The following is an 11,893-nucleotide window of genomic DNA, read 5'->3' as shown; positions in this document are numbered from 1 at the left end:
AATCTTCAAGCTAAAATCTTATTCACATCTTCGTCTATAACCATTGCCCTTAGTTTCTGTTCATCCCATTGACCTGAGACTATATCAAAGTAGTCATTAACTTTTTCTCCCATTTGTATTGCTCCTCTAGCCCGTGGTGGTCTTGGAGGATGATCTGGAATCCATGGGTCTGTCCACATATTCACCATTGAACCATCACCAATAATATACCTCATTCCTTGAGTGAGAAGATCTCTACCATGTAAAATGGACTTCCAAGCATACGATGCTTTCTTTCTTAATTTTGCAGTCAAGATATCACCATCAACAAAATATCTAGCTTTAAGAATTCGAGCCATTAGACATTGAGGATGCTGCAATATTCTCCATACTTGGTTGCCAAGCAAGGCTTGATTGAAAACTTCCAAATCCTTAAACCCAAGGCGGCCTTCTCTCTTCGGTATACTGATACGATCCCAAGAGTACCAGTGTAAGCCATTTCTATCTCCGGAGCCCCACCAGAACTTAGCAAATATTGTATTTATCTGAGCACACACATCTTTTGGCAAACGAAAAATATTCATTGAGAATATTGGCATTGCCACAACAATAGCTTTAAGTAGACCTCCTTTCCCCCATTAGATAAATGTCTCTGCTTCCAACTCTGTGTAACCGATTTAACCTTATCAATGATGTAGTTAAACATCTCACTTTTCTTGGTCCCTACTTGTTCAGGCAAGCCCAAATACTTCCCTATTCCTCCATCATTGAAAATACCCAGAAAATGCCGCATCTTTGTTTTAACAGTTGGATTCACCTTGGCTCCAAACGTGATAGAATATTTAGTGAGATTAATAGCTTGCCCGGAAACTGCTTCATAGACTCTGAATATTGACTTGAGTTTCTTAGCTGCCTTCTCATTAGCCAAGGAGAAGAAGAGGGAATCATCTGCAAATAACAGATGATTAACTACCGGTGCATTATTTGAAATGCGTACTCCCAACAAAGCTCTGTTTCTCATTGCTCTCGTCATAAGATGTGATAGCACCTCCGCACACAAGATAAACAAGTATGGTGACAAAGGATCACCCTGTCTTAATCCACGAGCAGGTGTGATCAGACCTTCTGGAGTTCCATTAATAAGCACAGAGTATTTAACTGCAGTGACACAGCTCATGATCCAGTCAATCCACCTACTATCAAAACCCATCATCTTCATTGTCTCTGCCAAAAAATTCCACTCAAGACGATCATAAGCTTTTGTAATATCCGTTTTCACAGCCATATAAGATGATGCTTGTCTCTTCCGTGCTTTAAGACTGTGAAAGACCTCATGAGCTATCACAATATTATCAGAGATCATTCTCCCCGGAACGAAAGCATTCTGATTTTCAGAGATAATACTGCTCAGATGCTCTTTAAGTCGATTAACTAGGACCTTAGTAATGATCCTGTAAGATACATTACAAAGAGCTATGGGTCTAAATTCCTTCATGCCAGTGGGAGGATATACCTTTGGGATAAGGCATATATTAGTATGACTTATCTGATCATCCATTCTTCCTGTTTCAAAGAAATCAGTAATCTCCTTCATCACGTCATCTTTGATTTCATCCCAATAGTTATGATAGAATACTGCAGTAAAGCCATCCGGTCCTGGTGCTTTGTGTGCTCCAATATCAAACACAGCTCGATGAATCTCTTCCTCAGTAACTTGTCTCGTAAGATTCTGATTCATAGTTGGTGTCACTCTTCTCTGGAAGTCATGAAAGACCTCTGTATACAGAGCATGATTAATACCTTCAGAGGTATACAAATCTTGGAAATACTTCACTGCCACCGTAGCTATTTCCTTATGTCCTCTGTATACAATCCCCTGATCATCTTGAATCACTCTTATAGTATTCTTAATTCTCTTTCCTCTTGTTACTGCATGAAAGTAGCTTGTATTTCGATCTCCAGATCGTAGCCAATTAATTATACTTTTCTGTTTCCAGTAGATCTCTTCATCCTTGTAGGCTTGGTTTAGTTCTTCTCTAATCTCTGTTTTCCTTTCTTGACTGACTGTTGCCGAAGTTACAGCTTGATCCAGACGTGCTCGTAGTATTCTGATCTTATCCTCTGAGTTGCTTCTGTTTTGTCTCTTCCATCTAGATATATGTTGTCTACATCGATTTAACCTTTGAGCCAAAGAAGTTGTGATTAGTTGCATTTGGCCTGATCCTTTCCAACCTCGACAAACAGTCTCTGTGAAGCCATCTTTAGGCATCATTCGGCTATCAAACCGAAAACATTTTCGAGGTTCTTCCCTTTCAGTAGCTATAAACGTTACCAATGGTCTGTGGTCCGATTCACCAATCTCCAAAAACTCTGTTTGTGAGGCCGGAAACATATCAAACCACTTAGAGTTAGCCATTGTTCTATCTAGACAACACTTAACAAGATGATCACCTCGTTGTCCAACCCAAGAGAATCTATCTCCAACTGATTGAAGATCAACAAAATCACAGTTTCTCATCATCTGTCTGAAATCTTGGAATGAGCTTTCAGGTCGTCTTCTTCCCCCATCCTTCTCATGATTGCCTAGAATCTCATTAAAGTCCCCTGGAGCCAGCCATGCTTCATTTCTTCTATTGATTGCAAGTCTCTCAAGTTTCTCCCAAGTATGATGACGAGAGCTTTGGTTTGGGTTGCCATATACAAACGACAAGTAAGAAGATATTCCATTAATTTGAACTTGGCAATCAATTACATTAGGGGACTGAAACAACACTTGCAACTGAACATGAGACTTCCAAAAGATAACTAAGCCACCACTTAAACCTAAAGGGGGTACAGAAACATAAGACAAACATTCTAACTGAGCTCCAACATCACGGATGAGATCATCTTGCTGCTTGGTTTTGGAAAGGCATATTATGTCCACGAGATACTTCCGATTTATCTCCTTAAGGCGTCGAACTGTCGAGTCATTGCCTAGACCTCGACAGTTCCAACAGGCTGTCCTCATGGTGGGAGTGGTGGTTCAGGGCCCACCGCGCCTCTCCCTGTGTTAGACTCATCAGTTGCCTCATCAGCATCATCTTGACTCATCTCCTTCTGCTCCATAATGCTTCCTTTCTGACGCTTTGCTGCATTAGTTCCACTAGTTTCACCTTTGTAGAACTTTGCAGAGTATTGAGTTGCAGACGAGAGCCAGGCCTTTCTCTTAAGAACTGACTCACTAGCAGTCTCTCTTGGCATGTGTTGACCAAAAGGATGTATCGGATTGTACATCTCTTCAGACTCCATCTCAGAGGAGAACATTGTTTGTTTTGCTTCTCCACTCCAGAGATAGTCATCATCATTTTCTCCTTCCCACGCTCTGATGTTTCTGTCATACTCGTCTTGAACTGGATTCACAGGTTCATCTTCAGCCTCAACGTTCTGCCCTTCTGCTCTAACATCAGCAACCCCTGCCTCTTGATCCTCATCTTCATTGATCTCTTTGATGATGATCCCTCTGTTTGGAGCCATGTCAACCTCCGGTTCATCCCCACCACTATCATCATCATCATTGTTGCCAGCACCTCCATTTTGGACTAAACAAGCACCTGAGTCGTGAGTAAGCATCCCACATATCTCACAGAAACCTCGAAGCCGCTCATACTGGATTTTGAGAAGCGTGTTGACTCCAAGGACAAACTGAAAGTTTCTTTGGAACTTGAGAGGGTTGTTGATGTTCCAATTGAGTCGAACTCTAACAAACTCCATCCTGTTTCCCACTTCCTCATTGTAATCCATTTGGATGTACTCCCCCAATTCTCGAGCAATACTGACAATCACTTGACGGTTCATGTATTGAAGAGGAATACCTCTAATCTGAACCCAGAAAGGAATGAAGTTGAGCATTGCCATATCCATCATTGGCGTCCACCTCTGAAGAACCAGCATTCTTTCAGCGTACGCCCAAGGACCTCTCAGAGTAACCATATCCATCGCTTCCTCTGATGGAAACACAAACTGAAACCGGCGATGTTCAATGATACGTCCACGAGCCACACCCTCAAGACCCCAATTACGAGGCATGGTTGCAACAATTGCATGCAGATTCTGCTTCCTTGGCATCACCGGTCTACCGATTAGAATGAACCGGTTCTCCTCTTCTGCTTGACGCACCACTTCAGTTGGTAAGACAAAAGGTTCATCATCAGCACCAAGATTAATATCTTGCAAAGAATGACGAATGTTATCCGCCATGAAGAGTGTATTTGGTCTCCACAAACAAGAAGTGATCTTTATAAAACAGAGTAAAATAGGTTGCAGGACAACAGAGACTCCCAACTTTCCTTTATAAACCCATTTCCAACATAACCGTCGCAGAAACACTTCATCACGATGTCCTGTCAGAGAAATCGTGGGGATAACCAACATCGTGGTTGCTTTCTCATGAGAAACCACCCCAACATTGAGATAATTAACATCAACCACGCAAATCGTGGCGAGAATTGAAGAAAAAAGTAACCGTTGGCAAACCTCCTTTTCCATCGCCATTTACACCAATTTTTTTTTTCGATTTATTTTCTTTTTGCGGTTTCTAACAACAATGTTCTCATGGTTTTAATTAGAGTTAAATATTATGTCTATGTTCAAATTATTTTTAGTTAAGTACTTGGTTATTTTTATATTATGTCTGAGTTTACATTTTAATTGTGTTTTGAGTTTTCTCTTTGTTAAATAATTTTTCAGTTCTTAATTCCTTTTTAATATTATTTTTAAGTTTATTTAAAAAATATCTGCCTAAGTAAACCAATCTAATCGAGATGAAAAACTACAGTTTTAAGTAAACCACTAGATTCTGACCCGTCCTTTAAAGGGCGGGTATATTTTTTGTTTTAATTTAATTCTCATATTTGTGTTTTCTTTGTGATTATATTCGTATTTTTTTTTGTAATCATATTTGTGTATAAATTTTAATCAAAATATATTTTATTAAATAATAGCAATTTAAAAATTGATCTGGTATATTACCTGTCGAACCCACCAACCCGCAGGTTTCATTTTTTTTTTGTCAAAAATATGACCCGCACAACCCGCAAACAAATAATTTGTACCGGCATCCGCTTCATTTATTTTTGCGGTTTACCGCAGGTTATAAAGTTTTTAAATTTAATTATTATAAAAATATAATTTTAATAAAAATTCTATATTTTTAAAATTTAAAATTGTTTTTTTTAAATTAACATATTTTTAAAAAGTGTTTACTTTTCTTTTTATTTTTATTTCTTAAATACTTTTTGGATTGGCGGATACCCGCAATCTAAAATTTACCACCCCACCCCAAATAAAATACTCATAACCTGCATCCGCAAATCGATTTTTTCAAATTGTTGAACAAAATTTATGATCCACCCAGTAAAAAGAAAGATATATTATTTGTTTTATAGTTTTTAAGAAATATAATTTTTATAAAATCCAAGCTGTAACCAATTATATCTCTGAATATCTAATTTTCTCTAGGATATATTTAATTGTTCTCTCACATCTCTAAACCTATAAATATAGCTGCAAAAAATATAAAAAAATTGAAATTGAGATTAGTATAATAAGGGGTTCGATATAAATAGGCCTTTAAAATAGGGGTTTAAGTTCCATAATAAAGAGTTCGATATACAAAAAAAAATATGATATTCCTAAAAAAATATGAATGTATCATTGTGGAACTTCTTTGTTGTTGTTCCAGTTATATCTCGGCATATAAACAGTTATATATAGGTTGTTGCAGTTATATTTATAGGTTCCATGTATTTTTAAAATTTGACTCAAGTATTATCAATTGGTCATAATATAATTAATCAAGAATATTTGTATCCAAAAAACTTGACTTGGAATCAACCCAAAAGTCAAAGTTTCATACTCTATTAGACATTGTCTATATACTCGAACGGTTTTTAAAGTATTATATCCAAAAACCAATATCAAATACAATCCATCGAAAACCGAACAAAATTATTGAAAATGTTAAAATTTTCATTTTTAATATATTTTGTTATATATATATATATGGTTAATATGGTCTTAATAACTTTAAGTAAAATAATATTTAATATAAAAAAATCGAATAACCTATTTATACTAAATGAGTTTATATAAATATTTATTTCTATTAAAAGTTCACTTAACCCTGCTAAACTCTATTTTAACATCATGTGCGTTTTAAATTGATAAACATAATGTTTGTGTAAAATATTTAAAATTTGAATAAATTAATGTCTACTTGAATAACTCTCGGTTTCTTGGATTGAGATATAAGTTATGTTGGTGTAGTGTGATAATGGTTTTGAAAAAATATATCAAAGTTTATTATAGTTAGATACTATATTGTGATAATCAGTAAAAATAATATACGTTTTCTTTTATATGTTTTCTTTTGTAATATTAGGGGTGAAAATAAAAAGTGAAACTACTATAAGTGTTTTATTTTGTATTTCTTAACAAATATAAAGTGTCTATAATTTAATATTACATTTTATACTTCTTAACTGAGATTATGAGGAATAATTAATATATAGTTATAGTAGATATGTCAATGATGTAACTGTAAGGATACTCTTAACTTAGGAAGCGTACAAAAAAATCATGCAGTTAATGAGTTGGATGCAGTTATAAAAATATTGATCGATGCAGTTATTGACATATCACTACAATTAAAAATATGCTCTATTTAATCAGTTCAATGCACTTATAAAATATGGATTGATGCAGTTATTAACATATCACAACAAATAAAAATATAATGGGCAGTAATTTTATCGATTAGTAATGGGATTAGTAATAGGTAGTTATAGAATTTAAATGAATTGTATTAAAAGGGAGTTATAAAATTTAAAAGATGGATACAGCTTTTATCAATAGGGTACACTGCAGAATTAATAGAATAGATTTTAAGCAATCATTATGGATTGCGAAAAAAACACCATATCATATTTTAACTAGTAGAAACCAAGCAGATGACGCTGTACAAAAAGAACAAATGCCGCAAGTGTTAATTAAACACACAACAATACTTGTCAGCGATTTCAGAGATGGATCACATCGAGGAGCATTGACGTCATATACTCCTTGATTTTTCCTTCGGGATGGGTAAACCCTTCGTCTAGATTATAGGTGACGGCTATCATGCGTCCAAAATCCATGGCTGCCTTAAGAACTCCATGTCCCACGTCAACTGTCGTCAAGAACTCCTCATTTAGTGTCTTATCGGCATCTGCAACAATTTTATTAAGCTCCCTTATAGCTTCCTCTACGGGAACTCCATATTGCTTCATATTACAGTTGATCGCATTTGTGACATATCCTCTACTCATGTCATCCTAATTAATACATGTGTGAGTTGGATAGATCGAACAAACATACGAGAGATGTGAATAAATTATTTACACATTCGTACTCATAACCGGTTATATCATTCCTAAGACGGCTTTTGATACATAAAGCTTGGACGAGCTTGTTAATGTAGTGAGGGCAGAGAAACTAGTGCAGAAAGTAAAATAGACACAAAGTTTGTTAACGGGGTTCGTTTCCTACATCCCCGGGACCTCGTCCAGATTTCATTGACTTAGAACAAGGAGCAACCTACAATTGCTATATGGTACAACACACACGAGTGTCTACCACTCTTTTCTAAGGAGCAATCTACAAAGATTAGGAATAAAGCACGCATGCATGAATCCCATCCGGCTCACCGGAGCACACTGTCTTCTACAGCTGCAATCTTCAGAGACCTCTTCAATGAAACCTCCTTTGTTAAACTCCCCCTGAGTCTAGGCTTCAATCTTCCACTTCACGGAAGTACTTCACCAAGTACGTCAGTACCCAACGCACACCAGTGACACCAAGCTTGATCACCCAAGCACACACACAGCTCACCACGAGCTACACACGATGGCTAACTCCACCACACAAAGCGTCAACACCAAGGACACCAAACTAAGTCCACATCAGACTCCATCGACAACTACTACAAACACTGCTTCGACACCAAGCAGATACACCAATATACAATGAAACCCCTCTCTCTATTATGTGAGGTCTTGCTTTCTCATAAGGCACGTCCCTCCTTATATAGCAGACCAGAACTTGTTCTCCACGTCTTTAGCTTAATCTCCAAGTCTTCCACTTGCTCTCCAAGTCTTTCCAATACACATAAGGTAACTTTCCATTATCTTTATTGGAAAACTTCACCTTCAAGCAAACTCCTTTTGCTTTATGGAAAACGTCCATATGTCTTCAAGCACATATCATCTTTCCTTTTCTAACTCAGGAAGCCCACGATCATCAATAAACCCGAACTCCCATTCAGCTCCATCTTCATGCCACACGCTTGTAGTACCTCATGTAGTACTTCACGAACTAATACAGAACATCTGAGGAATCTGCATCTTCAATCTCCCCCTTTTTGACTATGCATGTGCACTCATCATAACTGGTTTGAAAACCACGTCTTCAATCTCCCCTATGAGTCACATCATGGTCAAAAACCAATTCGAAGATCAGCACCTTCCAAATCTATGAAGAAATCCCATTACGCCATCTTCATCAATCTTCAATCAAACTTTGTTCTACTTCCTGAACAAGTTTCTGTCCTCACCTTGATCTACTCGAAACTAAGTCGTTAACTTTATCGAGCCCCGCTCTGATACCACTTGTTAATGTAGTGAGGGCAGAGAAACTAGTGCAGAAAGTAAAATAGACACAAAGTTTGTTAACGGGGTTCGTTTCCTACATCCCCGGGACCTCGTCCAGATTTCATTGACTTAGAACAAGGAGCAACCTACAATTGCTATATGGTACAACACACACGAGTGTCTACCACTCTTTTCTAAGGAGCAATCTACAAAGATTAGGAATAAAGCACGCATGCATGAATCCCATCCGGCTCACCGGAGCACACTGTCTTCTACAGCTGCAATCTTCAGAGACCTCTTCAATGAAACCTCCTTTGTTAAACTCCCCCTGAGTCTAGGCTTCAATCTTCCACTTCACGGAAGTACTTCACCAAGTACGTCAGTACCCAACGCACACCAGTGACACCAAGCTTGATCACCCAAGCACACACACAGCTCACCACGAGCTACACACGATGGCTAACTCCACCACACAAAGCGTCAACACCAAGGACACCAAACTAAGTCCACATCAGACTCCATCGACAACTACTACAAACACTGCTTCGACACCAAGCAGATACACCAATATACAATGAAACCCCTCTCTCTATTATGTGAGGTCTTGCTTTCTCATAAGGTACGTCCCTCCTTATATAGCAGACCAGAACTTGTTCTCCACGTCTTTAGCTTAATCTCCAAGTCTTCCACTTGCTCTCCAAGTCTTTCCAATACACATAAGGTAACTTTCCATTATCTTTATTGGAAAACTTCACCTTCAAGCAAACTCCTTTTGCTTTATGGAAAACGTCCATATGTCTTCAAGCACATATCATCTTTCCTTTTCTAACTCAGGAAGCCCACGATCATCAATAAACCCGAACTCCCATTCAGCTCCATCTTCATGCCACACGCTTGTAGTACCTCATGTAGTACTTCACGAACTAATACAGAACATCTGAGGAATCTGCATCTTCAGAGCTTCGGTCTGGCCTTGAGCCACTCGTAAGCTTCCTTAGTAGCTATCTTTCCCACAGACATAAAAATACCTACCAGAGACAGACACACTACGATCTCTTCCTCACCAACCTCCATGTACTCCGTAAAGCTAGGTACGTGTGCCGTTAGAATAACATATTTAAAATATTCTTAAGTGAAGCCATATGTAGAAGTGGTAGACTGGTAGTAGATGAGTAGATTACGTACTTTGTAATGATTTCGAGTTCTTGAAGGTATTGGAGCTTTAGGAATTTCAAATTGAGCTTAGCAAACTTGAGCAGCTTCTCATCATGGTCCTTTTCTTGTTCATAGAATGGGATATACTCCAGTGGAACTAAAATATCCATGTTCACATGCTTAGATAGAATGAGAGCACTTTGTATACGAACTGACAGATGAGGCGGACACTTCCCACATGCAGCTATTGAATTCAAATGGCTCGATGTAAACATCAATGCCTCGTCCAATATATCATCTTTATTCGTCCTCATATGCGCAGCTTCATATAAGCCCAACAGACCCTTGGCATCTCCGGTTAGAGAGTCTTTGAAACTTCCATTGTTCGTTTTGAATCTTCTGAAAACATCTATTGACCAAGAGAATAATCAAGATGTCAAACATAATAACTAGAGACAACAAACACTTGTATGAATATGACCAAAAGCCTATTTAGAGACTTCTTTACCGGAAGATAAATTGTGACCGTATCTCCTGAGAACCCAAAAGATGATGGACACTGTGTACAAATCATCTTCACCATCCATAATCTCCTCTATCTTTTCGAAGCCCTCTTGTAAATTTTCATTGATCTCGTCCTTAAAGTGATGTGCAAGGCCAAGGCTCACCAACAAATATATCATAAGGATTCTCCGTTTTGTCGAGTTGATCCCCTGAGAAGACATGAGTTTGTTCTTCACTTTCGGACTCAGTACATCCATTTCTTTCTTAAGTAGTATCCATTTCCTAAAAGTAAAACATGTATGTATAATGTACGCATGCGTTGACCTTCCCTCATCATAGATATATGTACATGCATGCATGTCTGTGTGTATATATATAGAGACTTACCGAGACATCGATAGAAAAAGAGTGGAACCGATCAGTCCATGGAGAAGGGAGCAATTTCTTGAACTTGCGATTGCATGTTTGCTCATCACGAGTCGGAGAGGTCATTGCTTTCAAACGAACATACTTTGAAGGCTTAGTGGAAGTGACTTCAGTGGAAAGCAAGAGAGTTTCCTTACTGGAAACAAGTTGTTAGGAGAAAGAAGAAATAATTGAGATCCATGTTTCGGTCCCAGAACTGCTATGGTTTCCATGTTCTAGCACGTTTGATACCGAATCCCATCTTCATCATCAAATTTATAGGCACGGAACACTTGTTTTTACCCGACTACAATTCTAGTGGCTGATTAGTTTTTTTTTTGTTTAACTGTAGATATATTATAATAATTTTAAAAGAACACAGTGGTAATGTAACTGTAAACAGAGCACGAACACGATGGTATCGGATACTCTCCTCCATCTAACACGTATTACACATGCCTGATATTTAACCTATCTCTCTTAGCTGTGGATTAAATCTGGGCTTTGTTAACTATGATGTTGAATGTTGTGACAGATCAGATACTCTTTTAAACCAGATATTTTATTAGTACAAGATTGGATGTCTGTATAGGAGGATCAGATCAGACGTTCAATTATAATAGGAGAAATTATTGAGTTCACTCCTAGAGTGAACATTTGTTCACTCAACCAATAGGATTTCGTTATTTCATATTCAGTATCTTTTAAAAAAAAGGAAGCAAAATATTGTCAAGTTTTATTATATTTTTAAAATAAAAATATAAATAAATAAAAAATAATAATAATTGCAAACAAAAACACATTTAAAAAATATATTTTTAATGCCTTCAACCAACACTAAACCCTAAATTCTAAACCGTTGGGTAAATCCTAAACTCCAAAATACTTGGATAATTCTAAATCCTAGAGTTTAGGATTTATCCAAGGGTTTAGAGTTTACCCAAGGGTTTAGGATTTAGTATTTAGGGTTTAGTATTTAGGGTTTAGAGTTTAGTGTTTTGATGATTGTGTTAAAAGTATATTTTAAAAAAAAATCAAAAGATTTAGGATTTATCCAAGGGTTTACCATAGCTTTAGGGTTTATGATTTAGGGTTTAGAGTTTAGTATTTTGTTGACGGTATTTTAAATATAATTTTTTTTTTGTTACTACTATTATTTTTTATTTATTTTTTATTTTAAAAAT

General features: G+C 37.0%; 1 pseudogene; it reads right to left on the bottom strand.

The window, feature by feature from the left end:
- Nucleotides 1–7,037: 7,037 nt before the first annotated feature.
- On the bottom strand, nt 7,038–10,942 carry LOC108819999 (terpenoid synthase 9-like; annotated as a pseudogene).
- Nucleotides 10,943–11,893: the final 951 nt, after the last annotated feature.

This window comes from Raphanus sativus, chromosome 8, assembly GCF_000801105.2.
Source record: "Raphanus sativus cultivar WK10039 chromosome 8, ASM80110v3, whole genome shotgun sequence".
Taxonomy (NCBI): Eukaryota; Viridiplantae; Streptophyta; class Magnoliopsida; order Brassicales; family Brassicaceae; genus Raphanus; species Raphanus sativus.
Note: the sequence above shows the minus strand (reverse complement) of the source record. Positions and strands in the feature narration are given on the sequence as shown.